The sequence below is a fragment of the Neopelma chrysocephalum genome, unplaced genomic scaffold, assembly GCF_003984885.1.
Source record: "Neopelma chrysocephalum unplaced genomic scaffold, ASM398488v2 Primary Assembly neopelma1_59, whole genome shotgun sequence".
NCBI lineage: Eukaryota > Metazoa > Chordata > Aves > Passeriformes > Pipridae > Neopelma > Neopelma chrysocephalum.
In genome coordinates, this window is record NW_020897714.1 from 7,228,916 (window position 1) to 7,256,013 (window position 27,098).

The 27,098-nt window shown below is 34.6% G+C and overlaps 1 protein-coding gene across 11 annotated transcripts in view; it reads right to left on the reverse strand.

The window, feature by feature from the left end:
* The window catches only part of PPFIA2 (PTPRF interacting protein alpha 2), a 342,104-nt gene that overhangs the window by 273,397 nt on the left and 41,609 nt on the right, over positions 1 to 27,098 (reverse strand). The window lies entirely within an intron of this gene.

The following is a 27,098-nucleotide window of genomic DNA, read 5'->3' on the forward strand; positions in this document are numbered from 1 at the left end:
CAACACAAAACACTATAAGAGCAGTATTATAAGTATAAAACAATGTGTGCAAAGCATCTACAACATAAATGGGAACACATTGTTATAGCTGCTTTATCATGTGAACACTCTTATGTGGGGTTTTGGTACAACAGGTGCAAATCTCTACTTGCTGGCATGACAAATTTCACATGCTAGACTTCATATTTTTGGCTTCAGTATCATGTGGATTTTATTTTTTTGAAGATTAAAGCAGTTGATTTGTAAGCAGAAGTAGACAGAGTTGCAAATGCTTCCATTTTGTCATTTGCAATTCACATGCTTCATTGATTTTGAACATGATCAGTATGTGAAATAAAAATGAGTGGGTACAACAAATTGTTCCAGACTAATGCCAACATTAATAATAGTCACTATTTATGTATTATTTTGTGCTAAAACTGTTTTGGAAAAGAAGCAAATAGAAAAGACATATGTTATGTACATATTTTTGTAAGCCAGACGAATATCAAGCAGGATATAAGAAGATTAGGTATTATATAGAAACAATTGGGTGTATTAAAATATGTCCTAAATGCTCATGGTAAATGTCAACTTTTAGAAATAATGTCTGGGTTGTTATTAGGATATAAATCCAACTTTCTTTATCAAGCAACTCATGAGTCAAGACTACCTACAAAGACCTAAGCCTGAATTTCAAAAAAAGTATCTAATGATATAGGAGTGAGAACCTTTTCCTATGTGACTTCCATAAGGTAGTTTGTTAACAATGTCTGAAAGTTAAATGCCTGTACTTTGTTAACAATGTCTGAAAGTCTACTCGGTTCACTAGTCTCAGTAGCTCAAATGGGACCATTTAGTCAGTAGGCACTGTGTAATGCTGTACAGTTATTCAGGTGTTTTAGCACACTGACAACCAATCAACTCTTTGAAGAACTCCTCATGTGCTACAATATTTTTTCGTGCCAATTAGATGCTGATGGAAAGGATATTATCCAAATACACTGCAAGTTGTTCTGAAATCCAGTTAAATTGCACTGGGATAAAGCATCTATCAGAAAAACTAAAATATGTTAAATTAGTTATCATAATAAATAATTACCTGTTCAAATAAACTGTCCATGAGCAGTTAAGTTTCTAGAAAATATACTTGATTTTAAAATAAGTGCTGTAGAATATTTTAAAATTAATGTGCCATACACTCTAAGACCATTTCTAAGAAACCAACCTATTTTCCAACTGATAGCACTGTAGCATTTTCAACCTTTAGTCAAGCTTAACTCATTTCAGGGAGAGGAGTCATCCTTCAAATATATGGCATGTATTTATTATCCAATTCACAAAGGTTTCAGCGCAACAAAGCATCATTGAGCCTTTATGATGATTAAAATGTCAAAAGAAAATCTAATCAGTCATGCTGTGAATTTTCCCCAAATAATAACCACCACTGTTATACTCTTACATTTCATTGGTGATGACAGAGGAGGTCCAATATAAAGGGCATGCCATGATCTTTTCTGTGTAATTTATATAGTCAGGCGTCATTCTTAGGGCATCATTAAAAGCAAGGTACACAAGGAGAAGCATAGCTGCAACAAATGGAGCTCTCGGAAGATCACTCAGTTTTAGCACAAATAGGAATGTAGCCTTGCAAACAATGCAAGCGATTAGAGGCAGCAAACTACTTCTATCCCACATCACCTTCAGCAGCGGATGACATCTTTCTTAGAGCATTGATATACACACATTTCCTGTTGAATGAGTTGCTCTTTTTGTTTCTCCCTCTCTGAGGCAAACAATGCCCCTCTGCATTTTCCTCGAGGTGATGTGGTTGTGCTTCTCACGGTTTGGGTCTGTGTCTTATAGGCATAGCCTTGCTTTATGCAATTAAACAGTACGAATGCAAATATTTTACTATTTCCATTTTGCTTGCATTTTACTTGTTTTACATTTTGCATTTCTATGCATTTATTTTTTATGCATTTTATATTTTTATTTGCATTTTACTATTTCCACTATTTCTGAGATGATTAGTTATAAAAATATGATTTTTGATCTAGGAAGTAATGCAGTAACCTTCGCAAGAAGAAAAGCAAGAGACAGGAGTGTGTAAAGGATGTACTCAAAATTTCCTTGAGTTGGGTACACTTTATCATTTTATTATTGTTTCTAACATTGAAACATTGCCTTATTCAGCATATATGTATTGCAATTCCTTTAGTAATGACAGGAGGCTTCAAACTCTTCCTAAATTTCAGAAATAATATTAAATTATTTTTAATAAATTATATGCCTCTGTGATACTGTATAAATACCCCTTATAAGTATGTATTTATAAATGTATTCAGATTCAGGAAGATCATATATAAGTAGGAATATTTTTCATTTCTGTTCAAAAAGAAATACATAGCCAGCTCCCATTGGGAAATGGGATAACTGGAAAAGTAAAGATTACTGAAACTGTTCTTCGTGTATAACATATAAAGTATTTATATTCCTTTCTGAATGTACATTAAAATTATTTTATTTTTGTGAGAAATGTCAGTCAAATCACTAGCTTGAAGCAAACATGTCACTTTTATCATGCATCATTAGCAGCTTCATAGGGAGCATTGCTTTGGCTCATCACGTTTCAGAACAAATCTCTAAGAAACGAAAAAAAATAAAAAAGCTGTAATTATTTTTTAACAATTAAGAATCATAGCTGAATCACATGAACTGAACTTTCCATGCTAACTGAAGAAGACATGAAATTGCAGTACACCCAAAAAAACCCAGCAAAGAGCCTCCTCCGCTCCCATCTTCTCTGGGGCTAATACGATAGACTGCCTTAGAGATTTTCTAAAACTGCCAACACATGGCTGTTGCTGACAGGAGCTGACATCCCAGATACACTGCAGGAATTGTTATAGTCTATGTCCTTAGAGGATCTCCCACACTGAGTATCTCACACTGCCCCTTGCATTCATTAGGACTATACTGTTTCACTGTGACAAAGCACAGGATTCCTAATATATAGAATGTTTTATTCCAGACAGTTTAATAACTTAAATATTCCCACTCCCAATACTGTGCATGACTTAGCTGACATGTCGTGGTGCATGTAGCTGGCCTGGGATGCCTACAGAAAAATAATATGAATTATAGAAGGATTCCAAAATATGGAGGGCCTGTGCAAACCTCAAGATTTTCATAACTGTTAAAGTTTCCTGTGTGAGACATTAAACTTTGCTATTAATTTTATATTTTCATACAAATACATTCACTATCTTAATCTCCTCTCCTGTATATTGCAAGTAAACAGTCCTATCACTCTTTGGTGATTTTGTTTAATCTTCTTGATTATCTTCAGATGAAAGCTTTATGCAACATGCTTGTAAAAAATACTTTTCTTATAGTGAGGTGATAGCTTAAGGCATTAAACTTTTAAATAAAATCAACTTTGACTTTTTGTTAAGATATACAAAATGGTATATTCACCAAAGATGCTGTAAAATGAACAACTGTTTCTCCTCTAATGTGTTTAAAGAATGTTTCCTAAGAAACAATAAAATACATAGTTGTTTTAAAAAGTTCTAGTTGGAATTCAACTATTGCACTACAAAAGGAGAAGGTTCAAAATTCAAAAGATGGGCTACAGGCTTACTTTCTGTCTCGAGTACATGGGACTAAGACCTACTGATCCTTAAATGTCTTCTCCAGTATCTACACTTGAATCCCTCCAAATGGTGAAAAAGTTTGTTACATGCAGTGAAGATTTCACACAACAAAGTTTTAAAAATATAGGTGATCAGGAGACTGCCTACTAACATATCTGGTATTTTCCTGGTTGGATACTATCAACATGAAAAAAAATATGCAGTTAGTTCCTATGTATAGCTAATGCCTTCAAAGGGCATCTTATTTTTCATTTGATTTCTACTATGCTGGAAGTCTTGAAAGATGATTGCATCACCTATCCTGGAAATTTGGAAACATTCAAGGTCAGGTTGAGTGGGGCTCTGAGCAACCTGATGTAGTTGAAGATGTCTCTGCTCATTGGACTAGATGATCTTTAAAGGTCTATTCCAATACAAACTGTTTTATGGTTTATGATTATTATGAGGGCTAGGCATACCAGAATAATTTAGCTGCATTGTTATAGCTAAATACAGTACTGTATAGCATTCAAATCACTACAGAATCATAGAATAACAGAATCAAAGAAAAGCAGGGACATCTTTCACTATATCAAGTTGCTCAAAGTCCTGTGCAACCTGACCTTAAACAGTTATAGGGTTGAGGTACTTATTCTCTGAACAACCTGTTCCTCAACATAAAAAATTTCTTTCAGCTATTCAATCCAAATCTACTCTTTTGCAGCTTAAAACCACCATCCTTTGTTCTGTCACTGCAATCCTAGGTAAAAAGTCTCTCTCTACCTTTCTTTTAATCTCTCTTTATAGGTTCCCTGGAGCATTCTCAAGGGCCAAACAATCCCAGTTCTGTCAGTAATCTATGAAACTATGCAGTTTCTCAGGCCCTCTTCAGTTCTTATACACATCATAGGTCTCTCTTTTTGGGCTTTTTGGATACTACTGGAGAAAAGATCATAAAGACGCATGCTTTAGCTTCTTCTTTGTGCCTTATTCTCCTCAGTGATTAGTACCAGTGAATTGCTGTAGGGTTTTAAGTTGTATTATTGCCTCCTTTGTAATTCATATTATTCATCTTTGACTGATGACAGGAAATGAGAAATTATACATGACAAAACTTTTGTGTGCCCCTTTCAAAGGGACAGATCACTCACTTGTTATTTGCAGGTGACTTAATTCTTTCAAGGGATCGGGAGTGACACAACCAGAGCAACTTTCCACATCCCTATCATCTTGACATTTTATCCAGCAAAGAGTTTCTCCATTGCATCCTCCCTTCCCACTCACCTTCTTTCATTTGTCTCCATCCTATTTACCTTTCCCTTTTGCTGATAAGAAAGCATTTGGCCATAATGGGACTTTATGAAATAATAACATGTATTGAAGCCATACTCTGTCTCCATAAAAATAGTTATAACAGAAAGATTCCCCAAAACAAAACCAAAACAAAAAACCCCAAAGCAGCCAAGCAACCAACCAATAAAAAAAAAGCCACCAAAAAAAAAAAATTTAAAAAACCAAACCAACAAACCACAAAACCAAAGAAACCAAACCAAACCAAACCACCAAAAAGCCATGAGGGGAGAATTAATCTGCAACAGAATGCCAGATGATTGAATCAGTGGTGCAAGTATAACCAGGAAGAATGGGAGAATCCAACAAGGCAGAAATTACCATTATCCCTTTGGACATGGGTTCACATAAGGTAATAGACTGATGAGCACAGAGCAGCTCATCAGCTTCTTGTGTTAGTACCACAGTGAAAAATCCATTTTTCCTCTTTGTTTGCAGACTGTTTTCTTGGCATACCCTTCTCTAGTTGGCCACTCAAATATACATCCTAATGCTTTTCCAGGCTCCTTTCATCCAGTATACAAGTTATGCTCCTTGTATACCTCTGAGAGAAACTCTACGTAGCAGTAACAGCAGAAGATCCAATATAATTTAAAATAACCTTAGTAGTTCCTTTAACTTGCAGGAGATTTAGCTGGCAATTCATGAACTTCATGCAGTTTCAAAGTGCTGTGATTATTTGGGAGAGATTCTCTCATATTGAGAGCTTAAAAGAGAGAACAAAGCGCATCAATATATCTCCACTAATCTCTCTCTTTTGGCAAATGCCCAAGTTAATTTTTATCTGTGTTTCAAATACAACTATGACTCCTAGGAAGTTTAGTTTACAGGTAAGTCTACTACTCACAATGCACAGAGTGGGCACAGATTAAGAGATATGGTTACAAGAGAGAGGATTTTTTATACCATCAAAATGCACATTAGTACAGCAGAATAATTAAGGCCAAAGAGACAGGAAGTAATAGCAGTGTTTGCAGATCAACAGCACGAAGTAGAACCTCACACTTCATAGTTGTAAGAAGCATCTGCTGCATGTGTATAGAATAGTGTTACATACACAAGCTGCATAAGCAAAATACTGATTTAGAAGTGAGGCTACTATGAAGTTTAGAACCCAATTGTTGATCACTTAAATGCAAATAAATAATTTCAGTGGAGAAAAATGCAAACAGCTTGTTTGATAGAGTGAGGAAGGTAAAATAAATTGTGAATGTATGTCACATGTCATTTTACAGATACAAGAACAGAGGCAGTACTGCTCCAGAATCTTAAAAATGTTTGGTGTTTTTTTTTTCATTCTTCATTGAAGTAAAAGTTTTTTAATAAGAGTTTCTGGGGGATCTTCTTCTGTTCAAAAATGTTGGTTTGTGAAAACAGAACCATTTTATCTGAATGCAGATTTTCAACATTTACTTCACTTGAACTTTGAGCAGAAAGGTAACTCAAGAACTTACTGATCTCAGAGATATTTTTGGAAGTAGTAGAATATTAAAACAAGAAGTCTAAGGAAAAACAATCCACTTGGAATCACTTCAGTACTTCCTGCCTATTGTAATACTATTTAGATGCATGAGTTACACACATCCATATTGCAACAGTGAGTGAAAATGAATTCTTTTTCCAGACAACTCTACCTAAATGTGATCTTGACTATTTTAATTGCTAATAAGAGGAAGAAACCTAGTTAAGACCTTAGAAGTTGGAAAGATAAACCAAATATGTTCCATTATTTGTCAACACAGAAAGAACATTTGATTTATCTTTATGCTACGCGGAAAATCTGGAGATGGTATTCTTACTTTTTAAAAGAAAATTCAAGTAATTTTTTAGGCTTGCATTGGAACATGAGGTCAGATCATTCTTGTATGTATAACTGAGTTAGCACTTGTTATTTATCCATCCTTACATACTTACATTGACCCTAAATACTGTATTTGATAACAGATACAACTGAGGAAATGAATAAGTAGTTAACTGCTAGTGGATTTTGAGACATGCTGTAGTTGGCATAAGATATCTCTTATTAACTCATAATTTGCATTTGATCATCACTTCCTAACTATAGATACAAAAGCCAGGGAGGAGAGGAGAAAATTTTCTCTAAGTCTCTTTTACTGAACACTTAAGTTATACCATACTGTAAGATAAAGTCATCTCCTTGTTTTCACAGTTGCGTGTGAATGTGTATCACACGGTCTTTGCAGCTTCCACAAAAATACTGTTCTGTCAGGCTGTCTTTATGAAAAGGGCAGAAAGAGTAAATATATATATGGTTAAAATTAACAACACACACCAAAATTTGCAGGCACTCCCCAGGGGCATGTGCAGCCTCATGCCATTGGGACAACACCCTCTTGGAGCTGCCATGAGTTTAGAAGTTCCCAATTCATTAGCTCTACTCACACTTTGCAGGTTTATGATTTTGGGGGTTGTGTGTGTATGTATGTATGAAAATATATATAATTATATATTTTTATATTTTTTTTTTATTTTGGATGCTTTATTTCTTTAATGTTTTTATTAAAATATTGTCTGTCACTTGCTTATTGGATCCTAATTTTGTTGTATTTTGGTAAAAGCTGGTTTTCAAGCAGAGTATCATAAATTCAATTTCAGTAGAAGCTGCTTAACTGCACTTTCATCAAAATTACTTCTAAAAAAATCTGTATTATTAAGTCTATCATAAACTATGTGATGTCTTTCTCTGCACAAAAAGAAAAAAGCAGATTTTTTTATTTACCTGAGTGGTACAATTCAGATTGTCAAAATCTCAGCTGTGAAGAGACCACTTAATATTTTGATATTAAGTGAAATGAAAAAACACCTGCCTTTTTCTAAAATACATTATGTCAGAAGGAACTAACATGGATATATTTCTACTTAAAAACTATGACTAAAAGCCTTTCAGGGCACACAGGAGGTTTCCTGTTTTTTAACTTATGTATGAATTGGACTGATTGTAGAATTCTACTCTTCTACTGATTCTATTCTTCTAGTGGCAATTTCCTCTATGGCTAGTTACCAACTGTGGTTAAATCTAGTCTAACACATTTCTAACACATTTTTTCAAACTTCATTGGATAGAAGCCTAGAACCTTAAATAAGGTTGACAGAACTTCTGAGATGTTGTGTTAAACCTTCTTTACAGGGACAAGTCAGTGCCACCGCCTCTAAAGAAATAAAAATATTGTTCAAAAATTAGAGTTCCAGTTTCTTTCTAAATAATTGTCTGCAAAATTATGTTTCCCTCCCTGAGGATCAGGAACATGCTATCATCATAACTTCACACACATAAGATTACAGTTTGGTAGCTTTTATGCAGAGGCAGGTTTGTTTACCACAAAGTAAACACTTTTCACTTTGACAAAATTTAGTTCAAATAAGTGCCACATGGTTCAGATGTAAGAATAAGTCATGACAGAGCTTACAGAATTCATGTTCAGATGCAACAATAACTGATTATGACTAAGGAAAACCTAAGGCATAGCAAAAGAGTGCTATCAACAGCATAAAAAGAGAAATAAAATGCAGCCTTCAGCTGTATTAGGTTGCTGGATATGTCTCAAATAGGATGATGTTAGAAATATCCTTTCTGGTTCCCCTTAGAAACCTGAAAAATCAAGTTAATATGAAATAGCTGAAATTAATACTCTTTACATCCAAGGCTATTTAATATATTAATACATAGTATTTGGTTGCAACTTGAATTTTAAAATAATTAGTGTTTTCATTTTTTAACAAGAAAAGGGGGCTTGCGTGTTCAAGAGGACACCAGTTCTCCATGTGATTATTGCAATAATCTATATTGATTATTACAATAATCAATAATGCTAACAAGAATGATTTCTGATGTAGCAATAATTTCAACATTTCTATAAAAGAGAAAAAATGTATGCAAATAAGTAACAGATTATGCCCGTCTTAAAAATCAATCACCTGTGTCACAGTAAACATGTAAACATCACCTGCTGTACAAGGCACACATCTATTTCCTTTAAAAGGTTTGATGCGTATATATAACTCTTACACCTGATTTAAATTGTTTCAAATCACTAAATTGCCACTGGTCACTTCAAAAAATAGACTATTTACTTAGGGAGGGCACATTTCAGACCCAGTGCATATTTAGAGATTCACAGAGATTATGGATGACAATAAAAATGGATATGTTCTGATGGAAATGTTCATTTATGACGTGCATATGTCAAATATGTAAGCATTTCTTTCATTTGGCTAACCAAACAAACAAACACAAAACAGCCAAATCATTACAACCCTTGGGGCAAAATACTTTGGGCTTTGCAAGAAAGTCTATGGTGGAACACACAGTTCTCACTCACCTCTTTCCCCCAAAAGTCACACCAATTAAAAGTAGTAAGTTTCTCAATTTCCCACATATCACAGTAAAAATTATAAACTTTTCAAATTAAAAAGTCTAACTACATTAATAGTATCTTTGTGGAATATATTTTAAACAAGGGTTAAACTACCATAATGCAGATTTCTGTATGAAAGCCTAATTTGGCCATTTTCTGGGTGTAAGTACAACCATCAGACTTCATAAAGCACCACCTTCTTTTTGCTCACTTTTGATAAAGCCAACAGTTTTGAATAAAAATGACAGTAGCAATTTCATTGAAGACGTAGCACAACAAGAAGTATGATTGTTATTTTTTTCTATGGTCACAGTCACTTCTTTTCTTCCTTAGATGCAGTATTTTATTCTGCTTTATCTACTCTGTTTCTTTGATACAGTTTTTCAATGGGAAAAGGAGGCAGTATAACAATGAGACAAAAGATTTTATTCTGTGTTTTGACTGCTCTTTAACAGTATTTTAACAGTGTAACATCCACGTAATTGAATATCCTGCCTTTTATCCAAATTGTCTCTTTATGATCTGGTATTTTATTGTTCCAATCTCGTCTCCTAGTGCTAATAAAGACAAACACTTTATAGAACCTTTCCCATAAACTGGCCAAGTTCTGTGCAGCTTTTTTTTCCCCCTCTCACTACACTCTTAATACTCTCAGAATTACTAGGAAGTAGAAGAGACCTTATTTCTTCAATTACATTTTTTAACTATGCTAAGAACAGCAGTTACTTCATTTGATATTTTGGAATATCAGGCTTTCTACATCCAGGGCAAGAGTGGGGGAGAGTGGGAGGGACAAGCTAAAAAAAGAAGAAACACCCATTAAGGGATGTCTCAAATAATGGCCACCAATTCTAGCTCCATAACAATTCCTCAAAGGCTAAATACTGTGCAAGGAAAAGATCTAATACATTTTCCCATCACAGCCTTGCTGCTTCATGTCCATTCCTATTTCATTGTCCAACATACTATCATATCACTACAATCTTTATATCATATGCTATAGGACTATGGTCTTTTAAAAACTTGTTTTTCCCATTTCTCATTTAAATTGAAACATGCATACATTTTCTCACATTAGAGAGAGTCTGTTTGGAGACTTTATTTAGTAACTGCCTTGTTTAATCTCTTTAAGTACCCCCAAGTTTTGCCAAAAGTAAACAACATAGATTTGAAAGGCAACAATCTTGGAAATTTACTACCACAGTAAAACTCTGCGTAGAAAATACAAATATAGAAAATTAAGAGGAAAAATAGGTTAAACATTTTTTACATAATTTTAACTGTTTAAAAGAACAAAATTATTTTCTAAGACTGAGTTATTATACCTGTGACTGATTTCTGGAGTCAAACGAAAAGAATAAAAGGGGTCTTCTTCTTCTTCCTCCAAAAGCTACCAACAAAAATGTCTATCTTTAACAAAAGCATTTGTGACACTGATGACACTCAGTTTTAAATCCTCAGTCAATTTTCCATATCTATATATCCATCAAATAGTACTCCTGACAGTCAGTCTCCTGATCTGAGATAACATATGATACAAATTTCTGATAGAACTTTGTCAATGCCTGAAACTGTCACTCCAGAAGGACATTAAGCAAAAACACCCTCGCCTAATATTTAGGGTTAAATTGCGAGTAAACAGATCATTAATATCAATGATACAGTAAAAACAGACTGAGGTTTATATCATTACTTTTCCATTCAATTAAAAAAAACTATTTACATAACCAAAAATATCCTGTATGTTCTAATTCTACTGAAATTCAACACCATGTCCATGTTTAGAAGTTACTGTCAGGATATGGAAGACTTTCACTGAAGAGTACTCCTTTGCCTCCAGCTAGATCATGTGTGATCTATTTAGACAAAGGATGGCAAGGAAATTCTCTCTAGATTACCACATTTTTAGCATCGCCTGACTGTGAGGTTGTTGATAACTTGAGTAATTCAAGTCACAGCATTTAATTCAGCACTTTTGCTGACAAGGTTCATAGAATTCCTTTGCAATATTTTTCACTTGGTGAGCAAGTGTTTATGTTTCTGGTTTCTGTTGTTGGATGGATAAAGTAGAAGCAAATTCTGTTTTTGAAGTATTCCTCTGTTAAGTGGGATATTCCAGAAGTAGGCTCCTGTTTTTTCGTTTCCTAATTGCTTTTTCCTCTTTTTTACTTTGGTCAAGAATTGTCACCTCTACCTGTGGATGCTGTTACATGCCAGGTATTACAGAAGGAAAAGAATGAAAACAAATAATCCTTTACAGCTGATGATCTCCAGTGGATAATAATGCATGGTTTTACACAATCGAGGAAATTAGCACTCCCATAGACTTTTTCAGACTAAAGAGGAGAGTGAGGAAATTTTTTAAGTATTTTCTCTATTGTATACGAACCACTTATTATAGTTAGGAGGTCACCTGAGGCGAGAGTTAACTGCGTCAACAGAAAGATAATGGATAGAAGGAAAAGGCCATCAGCAGGAATAGACCAATGCCTTCATTTTTAGCTCTGCATTTTGAATGGGGATGTGTCAGAAAGGAATTTTGAGTGGGAGAAGCAGTAGGGATGAGTTAGCAATGGAAACCCTACTGCCTTGTAGTAGCAATTAACAACCTAACAAAAGTCATACACCTGAAAATGTAGAAAGTGATTCCCTTGAATATACAGTGGGAAGACTGATAAGCTGTCTCACTACTGTGTGCTACGATGACACCATGGTTCACATAAAGAATTGCAATATTTTACAGTCTTTATGTCAATATAATACTCTATACTCTTTAAAAGAAACAGAGGAGCCTAAACCATGCTGTGAAGTAAATTGAATTCTCAGTAGCATATAGGGCACTTGAAGAGTTTGAGAGAATAACAGGATGGGGAAATGCCATAAAGCCATCTTGTTTTACTTGTCTACCTGCAAACCCTGTAATGGACAATTATCTTCCCATTAGAATGAAATTGCTGGCTCACATTTCCATTAGTACTTTACCCCTCAACTTGTGGCCATGCTAGTTTTTTCCTCTGCTCCTTGACCTAATTTTAAACCATATGCCAACAATCCACATATAAAAGTCTGTAGAAAGGTCAGTCAGTTTGAAGGGAGAGATGACATTCATCACGATGAGGGGGTCTGGGGCTGGACATTGTTCATTGGATGTAAGTGTACTGTTACAAAAACATTATCTGCTTGAAAGCTGTTCATTCCTCAGGATCATCCAACTAGGATTCAAGAAAGGACAAAGGATTCAAGTAATGTGTCTGTTCTGAGGTTGGCCCAGTCAGACACTGGATTTCCAAATCATCCTCTAGGGGAGGTAGCACCATGTCCCCCCAGTGCAACACTGTAGCTTGTGCTTATTGACTGCTGCAATTTGGTGGCGGTGTCTTGATCTGGGCACTAGAATAATCCCTCCTCCAGAGGACAATGACATCAAGGGCAGCAGCTTACAGTTCAGTCCCTTTGCCTGGAACCACTGTGCATGAACTCTCTACCAGCTGCGATTGTTCCAGCTTGCAAATCTACTGTCAGAATGTCTCAGCTCCTGAAGCCTTAAATCCTTTTCCTTCACCTTCATGCAGAAAAAAGTACTATAATGAAAGTATGGTAATTAGGAAAATTTAAAAAGGAAGTAGCGACATAAACGGCAGTACAACTTTTTCCAGTTCTCAACCTCAGTCTAATTTTTTCTTTTTTTTTTTTTTTTTTTGTGAGATATTTCAGGGTTGTTTTTACTGTACACTAGATAAAATCTCTACAGCCTGCCATTTCAAATGAAAACATTTTTAAGATGAGAGGAAATACTTATGTACACATATATAATACATTTATATATACACATGTATATATGTATTTTGTGACCATGTTTGCTTTCACCAAGAAAAATATATTAAGAGTCTTACTTTCCCAATTAATTTTTGAATTTTAAAATGTAACTTAAGTGCTATAAAGCTGTTACTGGTTTTTCTTCCAGTTTAATTTAGATAAGTTTTTCCTTGGGTTGAATTTTCCTGTTTCAGGAATCAACATAACTGAGCTATTCCCCTGTTCTTTATGTTGATTAATAGGATGATAACTGTGATATCAACAAAAAGAAAAAATGATCCTTTAATTGCAACAGTCGCTTCAGGTCTCATGTGTCTGACACAATGGAAAATACTGTATTTTTTTTTTCTACTTTATTTTCTACAGTTTATAGAATCATGTCACAAAATCATTTAGGTTGTAAAAGATTTCTGAGATCACTGAGTCCAAATTTTACATGCCCTTTCATTTTTCTGTGCCTACTGTACCTCATATCTGATACTTTAAAATATTTATCCCAATCTTCTACCTTTGAGAAAGTATTTCTGTACAAGCATAGCATTCTCAATCCCTTCAGGGAAATTTTCTGGTATGGTAAGAGCTATATCTGGATATTAAATATGCTGTAGCTTCAAAATCCCCCTAGCTGTTTTTGCACGTTTGTTTTCTACTGTTTCTCTATTAGGAACTGTTCTTCCAAAAGGTTTCCAGTACTTCCTAGAAAACACAGCTACAACTCTCACAAGTAACAAGTGCAAAAATATGAACACCACAAAAGGAGAAATAAAAGTCTAGACCTCAGACCCTGTAAAACCTCAGGAAACCTTACTCAAATATTTTGAGATAGACTTTGTTATACCTCTTGCAAACTGCCTAATTTTTTTCTTTTTTTACGGGAAAGCACCAGCATGCACCAACTCTAGTTCCGCCTCTCAAATGTCTGTACAGTGTTGATGCCACCTTCTAACAGAGAACACAACAAAAAATGCAGTGTAGTAGAAGTTACTACTACCACAAAATACAGTTGTCCTTCAGTGTAAAGAAAGGTTTATGTACTCTGTACAAATCAAGGTGCTGCAGACATTCATATACAACATACATTCCATACAATTCATCTGCTGGAATTCCTGAAAAAATCTGCCAAAAACCGGAATGCAGTACTTAGAGTAGGCCATAAAACTTGTGATTAAAACAAATTGCTTCTAATTAAGGTTAACTAGCAGTCTAGGCCTCATCTTGTGCCTTCTTTCCTGCTAAAACAATCCTCCTTTGTCCTACATTGAAACAGCTTTATCACACACTGGTGTGAGGAGACCTCCAGTTATACTAGTCCAGAGTAATAAGCAACAATCAGAGAAGACAAGGCAGTCCATTTGGTTTCGTTAGGACCACGTGAGAAGCTTTAAAATTAACTACTCTAAAAAACCAACTATAGTTAGCTCCCCAATTTAATATCTTAACTCCAGAAACATTAATTAACATTATCATATTCTTGCATTCTGAATGAGTTGTGGTGAGTATATGTTTTTTCAAAATGGCAATGTAAAAAAATTTAAGTGAGAATCACAGATAACATTTTTCTTGTAATTAGGACTTATTAAATACAGGATAGAAATAGTAATTTAAAAAACATCTGCCTGTCCATTCCTAATCAGCATTAGCCCCAAATTGCCTTAAATTGGGGAAATATTTTTTTTTTAAAACAAACTTTTGCTTTGTATCAAATTAAGTATTTTAAATTCATTAAAGGTGAAATATCAAAATTTGAATTTGAAAAAATTTGAAAAAAATCTTCCAGATTAGCTTCAATATAGTCTGAGCTAACCAACTTTTCATCCACCATTTCACTGTGTAGAAACACAATAGAAATTCAATATTTAATGAGCTCTACAGTAATCATCCTTGCAGTTTATTTTTATCCAAATAGTTCTCTCCCTGTATCAATGTATTAGGTACACGAAGGAACATCAGATACCTTCTAGCTTTCTCAGAAAAACAATTTTAACAATGAATATCCTGTTAGAATGAATTTTTTTTTTTTAACAGTACCAGTCAACTTTTTTTTTACTAGATATATAAATCGTAAGAATTAATACATTCAGACTCACAACTGCTGAAATTTAATGCAAATACAAGACTGGCATATGAGAATTATATTCCTTAATTTTTATTTTCTATAATATGATTTCTTACAAAAAAGAATGAAGGCTTACTAACAAGTATTTATCAGTACCACCCACAAACTTTTCTCACTGTTGTGTAGTTCTATCAACCACAATAAAAGCAGGCACTTACATTACTGGTTTTTGTTATAAATATAAACTCTATTTTTCCAATTGGCCATTTACACATGCATTTTTAATACTAAGCATGAATATTGGGACAAGTAATGTCTTTTTACAATGTTTGTACTTGACCTCTCAGAATTACATAGTAAGGTCTTATATACCACAGGGATGGATAACTCAGTAATAGTAATGCTAAAAATTTTTGCCGGGGAAAAAGAAAAAATATTTTCTAATTACAAGGCAAAAAAAGCTTGTCTGAATAGCAAAACTACCAAAGCTATTTAACATGCTTTTACACCAGACAAACAAGGATTGTTGCTACAATAAAACACAAGGGAAGGCCATTTATAATACTGGTTTGATATGACGCATATATATACATAGGAAATCACAAAAACTACAGAAAAAAGTCTGGGTTCACAACTAATTTAATAATCCTTGAAGTTCAACAATTATATATCATGCTATAGCATCTTCTTCAAAGGACAAGATATAGCTCATCTAAATACGCATGATTTAGAGAAGTCCTGAATATTAATGAAAGTCCTGAATATTAATAAAAAAATAAACAAAATGAGTGTACTATAGGCACTGAGACTTTCTACCCATCAAAAAAAAAAAGAACAAGTCTCTATACCATTATAGCGTAGATATATTATTAGTCCATAATTATTTAAAAATATATTTCCATACATAATCAAGACACATGCATTTTTAAATTTTCTAAATACAAGTGTCACACACAGAGATACTACACTGCAAAAGTTACTGGAATTTTACAGTTTATATATAAGTATCTACTTAAATTTTTTTTGTAAGGTAACTTTGGCTAAACATTAATTAAGTTTTGTAAAGAGCAAAAAATTCCTTAAGAAAATCCATTCTCCGTAACTCTACAATGAACAACTATTAATTTGTTTTTAAATAAAAATAGAAAACAATTCCTTCTCTTACTCATCCAACTCCTTTCCCCACTATATGATGACATGCAATATAGATAAGATGAATGTTTCACGTCCTCCCTCAAGTGAAGACACATACTAACAACCACTTCCTATTAAGAGACAGATATATCATATACATCACATGCATGAGGCCTTTCTGAGGCCTTCCATGTAAGTACTGAGGTAAATACTGCAGTAATTTATCAATATGTACTTTAGAGGTATCTTGCATATACACATGTAAACCAAGATTCTATTGCAGCTATGAAAGGTGGTATTCTCACATGTGCCCTTCTGATCTCTAGAGACTGCTAAAAAATCTGATATAATACTGAAAAGAATGAAACAAGGAAAGATATATAAAAGCAAAGAGTAGAATTTAAAAAAAAAGTAACCACAGTCTTAAAATACACACCAATGTGTATTAAAAATAAACTAGATTATGACTGAATTGTGGTAATGGGTTGATTGTTTTGACCATGCTCTTTGACAATGTGTTAAAGACACATGTAAACCAATAGTTAATTTTCTTATCTAAGTGAATGCAGGCAGACTACCAAAATAAATTCATGTTTCTTTTCATTCAAATATAACACGGTAGATGACTCCATGCAATATAATCTCGTAAAGCAACAACTAAAATTACAATTCTTTTAGAAGTGCATTTTTTCATTTGCATTTCAAGAAATACAAGCAATGCTGAAACTGAACATAGGACATACCAAAGTAATAAAAACACAATGAAAATATCAGTGTCTTAGTAGTAATAGTATGTCAAAGTTACTCACAATTACACAACTGCAGGTATATTTTCCTAAACTCAAATAGTATAAAAAGGCATAGAGTGATCACATCCTGAAATAATGCTTAATAAAGCACTGGTTTCCATGAGGAATACAGCACTAATACATGCCTAATCATGTGCAGTTCTTAATAATGTCTCCTGATAATTTAGCTATGTATTTATTAGATATGACCAAATATCACATAATGTTTATTTCAAAGGAAAAAAGCATGGTTTTCAGGTTAGCCTAAATATTACATGTTAATAAATACCACTGAAAACGCAACTTTAAACAGAAATTCATCTCAGTCTGGAAACAAAACCAAAACAATGTCTTGACAAGACTTTGATTAGGAGAAAGCAATGCTGTTTTGGCACAGCCACAAATTTCATCTAGCCTGTTAGGAAGAAAAATTGTCTTTAGAAGGAACATTGCCACCTACACTACAAGAATTATAGCCTTCCACTCCGGGATGGACAAGATCCCAAGGAAAACTGCAGTTCACTGCCGGTAGTTTCTGCCTAATCATTTGTGATGGAAACCCAGCAATCCTGCTCTGGGTACTGCTAGGCAGTGACTCACGGTATCCCAGGAACAGTTGCTGACAACAAAATGTTTAAAAGAGATGTTATCTAAATCACAGTACATTGGTACCTCACAGCTGGCTAGTACCATAACGGCACAGTCATCATTCCAGTTGTTTCACACAATCCACTGAAATATCTGACTAATACATTGGCTGGACTTAACGTACTCATGGGCAGCTCTAAAACCCTGTAGCTGTCAGTTTCCCCAGCACATCTGAACTGTTGAAGAAGAAGGTATTCTTCTTTCATTGAAGGAACTTCCAAGCTATGACCAGAACTGTTTGAGAAGAAAAAAGAAGATCCTGGTAACTTCCAGGGAAGGATCCAGTACCTTTCCCAAAGGATCCACCTGAGTGCTTATGCAGCAGGGAAGCTAGACAGGCTCTCTGGGCTGTAGCTCCCAGCACAGCCTGACTACACGACTGAGAGCTCAGTTTGATGGAAATCTGCCTGGGAAATGATGAAAACAACCTTTTCCAGTAAAGGATGGTCCAATCAACCAGGATGAACTTCCAAGTGTCAAATGTTACTTTCCCCAAGAGAAATAATAAATAAATCATCCTACATATACAAACACTGCACAGGAGCAGACTAGTGGGGTCAAAGTCACAAGGCACCTTAAAAAGACCTAAGGCACAGATGAAGAATGGACTGTAACACAGAAGTCTTGGTAAAGTCTTCACTTACAGGAACAATCATTTTAAGTGACTCAATGATTCACATACATTCACCTCATTCTACCATATTTACTTTTCATTCATATTATATGAAAATAGTTGTGAATAAGCTAATATTTATGTTGTACAACATTTGAAATCAGAGGAATTAGCACAGTACTTACCCTAGGCAGAAAGTGACAGAATCTCAAAGTAAAGGTTACATTTGAGAAAACTCTGCCTTTCCTTAAGAAGATCTCCAATTACTGCATGGATGTTGGTCATCAGTTATGTTATGTGTCTTTGGAAAGATTCACCCCTCCATTTCTTCTGCTTTAACAATCAGAATAACTAAATTATTGCCACTGCAAAGCCAGTATTTGTTAGTCTTCACTCACAACATATTTCGGAGATATAAAGCATTTTTAGATTTATGTATATCAAATGAGCCCTGGCAGGACCTGATATACAGGGATGTAAAGATTTTTCTTTTTTTTTTTTTTTAATGAAACCCAAAAAAGGCCAAAGTATTCAATTTAAATAATTCTTACTCGCTAAATATTTGAGAACCCTCTCCAATATGCTATAGAAATAGTCAAATGGGACTTTCAAATTATCCAATAGCAAATAATTTGTTGAATAATGTATTTGACAAACAATATTCAACCATCTCTAAGTATAATGCTCTTTCACTCCCTCCCATATTCATAACTTTGGGAGGAATTACCATCTGCAGTTCCTTGTTTCCATATTGTCACTTTAACCAAAATGTTTTGTTTTGAAGGTATGTGCTGAAAATCCCTTCAGAAATTTTTGAGTTAATAGTTCCAAAGGATAACAGGACATAAGGTGATAATTATATTGCCTCCCACCAATAAAAATAAACCAACTCACATTAAATGGTTGGAGTATATGCAGTTATATAACTGAAGCCTCATCAAGAGCCAAAAGCTTGTGAAATGAATCTTTGCTAAGTGTCGTCCTCGTATCACCAATAGGAAGCAATCCACCAAGATATATTCATATATTTCCTTTTATGGTAGAAAAATATCATTATCTCCTTTGCAAAGTGGCTATTGCCCAGTCCCCTCAAAGACCTGTAGAACGTTTAACCCCATTTTACTCCAAATTGCCTCTCAGGCAGGAGGACTTCTTATTTCAGTTATCTCATCAAAATATTTTAAATATGATTGAAAGCTGGCATTTAGCACATAAAAACTGAAATAAATGCAAATATATACCAAACTAAACAACAAAATATTAACCTTTTCAAAAACAAAGTGAGAAGAAGGAGTTAAAACCTGCCTTCTTTCTATTTGAAGCCTATTTGTCCAATTTAGTGTGGTTTTATGTGATTTTGCATATTGTGGTGGTATGTATGTCTCCCTTTGCATGTATGTAAATGCAATGGCAGGTGGAGCGAAGGGGAGACAGTAATCCTGACCAGACTTCAACTGCAGTCACAATAGGTCGTCTCTACTCCTCTCACAGACACAGCACTTTCCAAAGATTGATCACTTCCAAAAGCAATTTTTTAAATAACACGGATAGGAGCAAGAATCTTTAGTTGTCAGGATTATACTGTTTCTTTCATGAAAATAAGCTCAAGTTCTACATATCTATTCCATATCTACCTTATTCTTGTAAGTACCTTCCATTTACAGAGAAAATACCTGTGGGGAGAGATTTCATGTGACAGAAAGTAAACATAAACACATATTCAAAAGTAGACAGCTCTTTTAAAATAAAAACTACCTTTGCATTTAAATATGTATACTCCCTGCTATACCTCACAGTTTACTCTTCAACTCAGTAATGATGAGACTGCTTAATGTTTCTGAGCTTTGTATCACATTTGCTTCATGTCAGTGCTTCAGCAAAATGCTGCTCAGAACTTGAAAGTCACTTGTATTCTAAGGTCCCTAAGCTTATCATACTCTTGGGACTAGATTTCTCGACTTTTTTGGGTATTTTAAGCTGCATTTTCGTAAGAGTAACTGACATTACACAGGCAGAATATAACAGGCAAAACAGATGCAGGGGTGGGGAGGAGGAAGCAAGTCCACTTGGGGATTCTCAGTCATGTAGTTCAGCTCTTGGAAGGTTTTTTGTTCTAAAATAATTTTTATAACAAAATTGTCTTCTAGTCAAGAACACATTTTATATTGAGGAGGCATAATGACTTTAAAATAGGCATTTCAAAGGTGTTTGTGTTTTTCTTTAAAAAAAAGAGCAAACTAGGTTTTGCCCAGGTACATCGGTATCAGAAGTAATTCAGTCATGCGATTTTAATACAGAAGGAAAATATGTACAATAAACTGTGTACAGCAACAGCCTGTATTCTCTTCAGCAAAGCAGGACTCTGGGGAAATTATATTATGTCAAAGTGACCCCTGTTGACTACCAGCTCAGTAAGTTGAACCCTTTGGATCATAAATTCTTGATAAATACTTTATCCATACAAGCAAGTATTTCAATCTTGGGGGAGCATGTCAAAAGTTACAGTGAGTAAACCTCTAATTTTAATAACATCTGTAATTATATTTTATGTATCCATAAAAGGATAATGAGGGACAGGAAGAGAGAGGATCTATCCTCCTAATTTTTAATGGCAAACATTACAGCCTTCAGACACTGCACAGATATATGTTACCAATGATCCTTAACTTCAGTTCACAATGATAAATTGATTCTCCATTCAAGACCATTCAAAAAATAAATTCATAGATCTTCAGAAATAAAATAAAATCACAGTCTTAGCATATTTTGCAGTTTTGTTTCAAGGAGGGATCATAACTAAAGTGGAATAGGTTAAGGAAACTATGACTAAGGTTAGATCACTAAGCTATGAGAAAAATTATTTGTATCCCTAAACCATATTGTTTCAGATGTGTACAGGAGTATGTTTATTCCAGATTTTCTTTTAAAACAAAATATCTGTAAGATTCAGTATACAATTGCCATTATGTGGCTTTTAGTAAGTGTTCATTGTTACTAATAGATATTACTGTAGAACTGTAAGGAATGTACTATCTTCCTGTCAAGCTACATGAACTGTTTTTATTACAAATGACAGTATGAATGTAAATTTTCCAGTAAGAGAAGAAAGCTGTGTATCTCATGAGAGACATAAAGAATAAACATGTGTTTCTGCCAGCTGTTCTTTTGCTAATGATTCCTTTTTTCTTTCTCCTACTATGTTTAAGTCCCAAAATACAGGGAGAGTTTTGTCTGATTATTCGTGGTTGTTTGCCCTTCATACACATTTTGCCAAAGTGTGTATAAATATCTATGCTGAGATATTTCAGTGCACTATGCCTATCCAGGTTTTATTACTTGCATTTTTGGACAAATGAAACTGGAGACAATTTATTCTGATTTGATGTAAAAAACCTAAAGAAATCTGAAAAAATGTACACAATGCAGATGAGTGATAATTCACATACTGTAATTAATTGCACTCTAATTAAACTTGAAGTTAGTTTGAGATTTGTTTTCCTTTTTCTTTTGAAATTTTTTATTTGTTTGCAAGTGAAACACACAAATCTGATCACTACCTGTTTTAAGACACCATTTCATAACTGCCTCGAATGTGTCTGAATTTTCTTTTCTCTCGACAAAGGAATGTTGATGAAGAAGTTCCCATAATAATCATTTGTGTTTCGCCTGTCTTCCTTAATTCAAATTAACATAACTTACAGATACATCAGGAGAACTAATAATATATCAAAATTTGTATTTGACAGCATTTGAATAGATTAAAATATTAAACAATGAGGATGGAGAGAAAACAAGCCCATAGCATTTACTTCCCAGCCTCAGATCTTCATTGTGAGCAACACTAGCTCTCACTGAGGTCAGTTGGTGCCTGTATGGTTCCAGAAATACAAGACAATCTCACTGTATGGTACTATTACTGTTTCTGAGAGGCCTGAGAGAGGTGAGAGCCAAGGTCATTGCATATTCCTAAGTCTGTGCTGCTCCAGTGCTCATAATGGCTTTTGGCACATCTAAGGTGCAGCAGGAAATAAGTAGCAGGGATGTCCAGAACTGAAGTACAAGAGTTGGGAACTCCATTTCTCCTGCTCCTGATGCACTTCCCTACCTTAGTGCCAAACTTGCTAAGGCAAAATAATATTCTACTGAGCCCTCTCTGTGGTTAAAAGCTTTTTACAAGTCTAAAGGACAAAGCAAAGATAAGTGAGGCACTAAAAATAACAGAAAGATACTGAGGTCTTAATTCAACTCTGTGGCCAAATTATAGAAATGTTAATTACAATGTTCTCCAATAGACTGTAATCTGTGTTCATTCCATCTGGCTGTTCTTGCCAGCACATCTCAGAAATGTGACGCATTGCTCAAAAGAGGTCTTGGGTCAGACCCTAAAGCATGCAATACAATTGAACTTAGTATCAAATATGGCATCTAAATTTCATCACTACCTGGCCCAGAAGTTGTAACAGTTTGGCTTTGAAAAGCTGCATACTATTTAATTCAGAATACAGCAGTGTTTACAGAAACAGAACACCCAACAGCCTGTAATGTTTATCTGTCTTTCTTGCTCTGCTTAATCATTTCTCTCTCACAACCATACAGTAGCATTAGAAACTGGTTTGTGAATAGAAATTCTCCTTCCTTCTGTAAAAGTGAACATTGATATTTGTAAGTAAAACCCCCACCGACCCCCCAACTTACGGATTGTACTTACACTGTATTTTTCCTTAACTTTGAGCTGTAATTTAAGGATATATCAGATGCAACCACACATGTCCATCAGGGTGGAGAACTAGGAACTTAATTCTAGGTTTGCTTTGAGTTCTGTGTTTGGAAATAAACTGTTATGTTCAAATTTCCCTTCCTGTTCTGAGTATCCTCAAGAAAGACATGAAGAAACAAAGACTGGGAGTCTTCACCACTTGGTTGAAAATGATTCAGCTATCAAAGTGGGAAAAAAAGTTAAGCTTTTCAGAATCAGAAGAAATACTTCTTCCTGAAAATCTCTAAGCATTTCTTGCACACACAACAAGTATATTCAGACACAGTTTTCAGTTAAGCCTTCAGACACACAGTCACTTTTGTGATGTTTATTGGTGAAAAGCGTCTTAAACACATAGTGAAATTACCCACTTATAAATAAAGTTTCAGGCTGATAATACCAAATATTGAGCTGAAGACTGAATCCAACAGAAAACAAGCACTTAAATAGGGCTGCAGCAACATAACAGAGACTGCTTACCTATAACTAAACAACCAAAACCCCCCACATAATCTCTCTTGTGCATCTAGGTGTGAAAAGTAGTTACTTGATTCATGATACATTTATCTTCCATAAGAAATGATGTTTCTTGACTTCTTTCTCTCTCAAAGTACAGCATTAGAAAGATAGCTACTAGAATTACTAAATAGAATTCTAGGGGGGATTCACTGGGCGCTAACCATTAATCATATCATGATGCAAAACTCTGCTTATTCATAACATTCAGACATTCTATAATCTACATCTTTGAGTTTCATCTGAAATTATTTCTCAATTTTGAAAGGAATTCTCCACAAATTTCAGTGATTTTACTACTTCCCTTGAAATCTACTAATTAAATTCTGTTTTGTTATTGTAAGAATAAAACTTGCACAAAGGTTGATGTGGGCACACACGGACTACTGTTGGGATCAACGCTGTCTTCTGCCAATCAACACCGGCAAATTATATTCCTCTTACTATCTTGACCCTACTGTCCCATCTTAATAGCACATCTTTGTTGTAGAAATTATCTTCTTGTTCACTGCAAAGCATTAGGAGATGTTAGTAGTAAAGTTCACAGCAAACATTAATGTGTTTTTTAAAAACTTCATGGGGCACAATAAAGTAACTTTACTAAGAATGGGTTTTAAAATACAGATTTTATATTTTTCATTAAAAATTTGCAATTTTAAAAAGACAATTTTTTCTGTAGCTCACATTATGAGCTAGACTCCCTACTGCAAGTCTCTTTGTGAGCAATTCTTAACAGCTGTACAAATATCAGCCACAATGTACAGGTACCACGCCAAATAGAAAATTACCAAATAGATGAAAACATCATGTCGTCACTGAAATTGTTACTTTCCAGCAAATTCTAAGGTACACATGTGAACAGTACTATCTCAGTTCTTCAGAGTTCAAAGTGATTGTTTAGTCTTGAGAAGAGAAAGCTCTGAAGGGGTCTCACCGATGCGTGTAAATACTGAAGGAGAGTGCAAAAAGGAGATAGAACCAGACTGTTCTGTGATGCGCAGTCAATGGACAAAAGGCAAGGGGCACAAAGTGGAATGCAAAAAATTCTGTTTAAACATAAGGAAAAAAAGCTTTTTTACTGCAGTGGTGATCAAACACTGGAACAGTCTGTTGAGAGCAGTTAAGAAGCCTCTGACCCTGATGTTATTTAAAACTCAACTGGACATGGCTGTAGCTACTCTAGGTGACTCTGGTTTGAGCAGACTGACTGGACTAGACTGCTGTCAGAGGTCCCTTTGTCCTCAACCCATTCCACGCTTTTTGATATCAAGTTCAAAGTGAATCCTTTCCACCATAATGAGGCCTTAGTTTTATGAAAGAAAATAATTTTTAGGAATCAAACACAGGTGCTCAAAAAATGTTGAACCTGAGTCTTCAAAAATCAACAACCGAGTTCCACAGAAGAATAAAAATCATCGATTTTATAGATGCTGTGTCTTTCTACAGGACTTTTTATAGTAAAACAGATGCAGGATAGGGAAATAAAGACATAATTTTATATTGAAGTGAATAAAACTCACCTTCAAATGTTATGTTCTACTTTAAGTATGCAAGAATTACGGCAGCAAATCCATTTCATTTATCACTGGGAGGAATACACCAATATACACAAAATACTCAAACCACAGCGGAGCCAACAATTGACAAAATTGCCATTCTATTCTCCCATAAAATGGAACAATATATAATGCTGAACAGCTCATCACAGTAAAGGATGAACATATAAAAACAGTTCTAAGTCTGTTATTGGTGAACAAAATTGTCATAGGCATAGAAAAGTGCTACAGTCAGGTTGCAGTGTTGCAGCTGTGACGAGGGATTCGACTAACATAACCAAAATCTTAAAAATTGAAATCTTCCTGAACACTCTCTCAGTAACAGGCTGCTTGCTGCCTGCTTTTTTTTTTTCATTTCTTTCTTTTTAATTTAGGTAGGTACACATAGAACATCAGAATGATGCAGCCATTCCAACTGCTTCTCTCTACAAGTTGCTTACATGAACTGAAACTATCTGAATTCAACAATCCCTTTGTACTTAAGATGGTCTGAAAAGAAATTCTCAGGATTTTCCCTGCCCAGTATGTAATCTATTCCACGTTAAAAACTTTTGTATCTAACGCATTAAGAAGACAGGAATTACATCAGTATGTTCAAGTCCAAACGTATGGTCAAGCACAACTGACAATAACATCAATGCATTCTTAGAATGTGATAAGCACCAATCCTGACAGAGTTCAAGTGTTTTGATAATACTCTTGGGCACATGGTTTGACTCTTGGGGATGGTCCTGTGCAGGGTCAGGAGTTGGACTCAATGATCCTTGTGTGTCCCTTCCAACTCACCATATTCTGTGGTTCTGTGAAATATTATGCAGTCAATGCATTTTCCTCACTGAGTGCAAGAGGTTGATTTATCTGCAAAACTTATGTATCAGGAAACGTAATTAAAAACAAGAAATACAACAAATCATTTACCTCATACAGATATTTTAAAAAGGTGGCACTATGAAATATTTTCCAAGGAAGAAACTTGGTTAGGTTTACGAACAATACTAATGAACAAGGCCAGATATAGTCTGAGCCCCTCTCTTCCCTTGCCCAAACCCAATGAACACTGTCACATTAATACCACAAAAATGAACTAACAGGACTAGCATTATCTACTGATACACTTCCATTTTGTGTGGCATTTGACGTGGCCTTCCTGTTCCTAGTGGGATGAGATGGGCCTGAGAGAAATTTTTTAAAATCCCATCATAAGTAGAAATGGAAAAGAAAAATTTAAAAGAGCAATGCTTTTGGAGCAGTGGAGTGCTACTCAAATTCCCTTTCTTAAATGAAGTAATTCCCAAACTCACGTTTACTTTTTATCTGAACCTCACAGAAGAAATATCTCACATAATTATATAGAAATTATTAATTCTATAGAACAAATAATAATGTTTTAATGCTATCTTCAGAAAACTACGACTAAAGGAAAATGCAAAAACATGCAAATTAAGCAACTTAATTTCAAATAAAGGGTTGAAACCTTCTTCAGCTAATTTCAAATGAAGATTAGATTCCTAGTGAGAGTTCTTAAATGGGGCACAGAAGCACAGAAGGACATACACTCTTCCCAATTCCCAATTTATATTTGATTTCCCAACCATCATGATTAGGGGATAAATGTTAGAACCCTTCTACTGGAAAGAAAGAAACTTGGAGAATAAAAAAAGAGTTACTCAAAGCTCTTAACCCAGCATGTTGTCATTGACTCACTGGATAACATGAGAAAAAGGGCTAACAGCTGAGACTCTGAAGCAGTTAGGGCTGAGTTAATTGATCCAGAAAATTTTAATTGACAAGTATGATTTAGAATTACAAAAGAAAGGCATAAGGTGAGTTCAATTTCTATGAAAAAAGCAAACCAAAGCAAACTCCAAAATA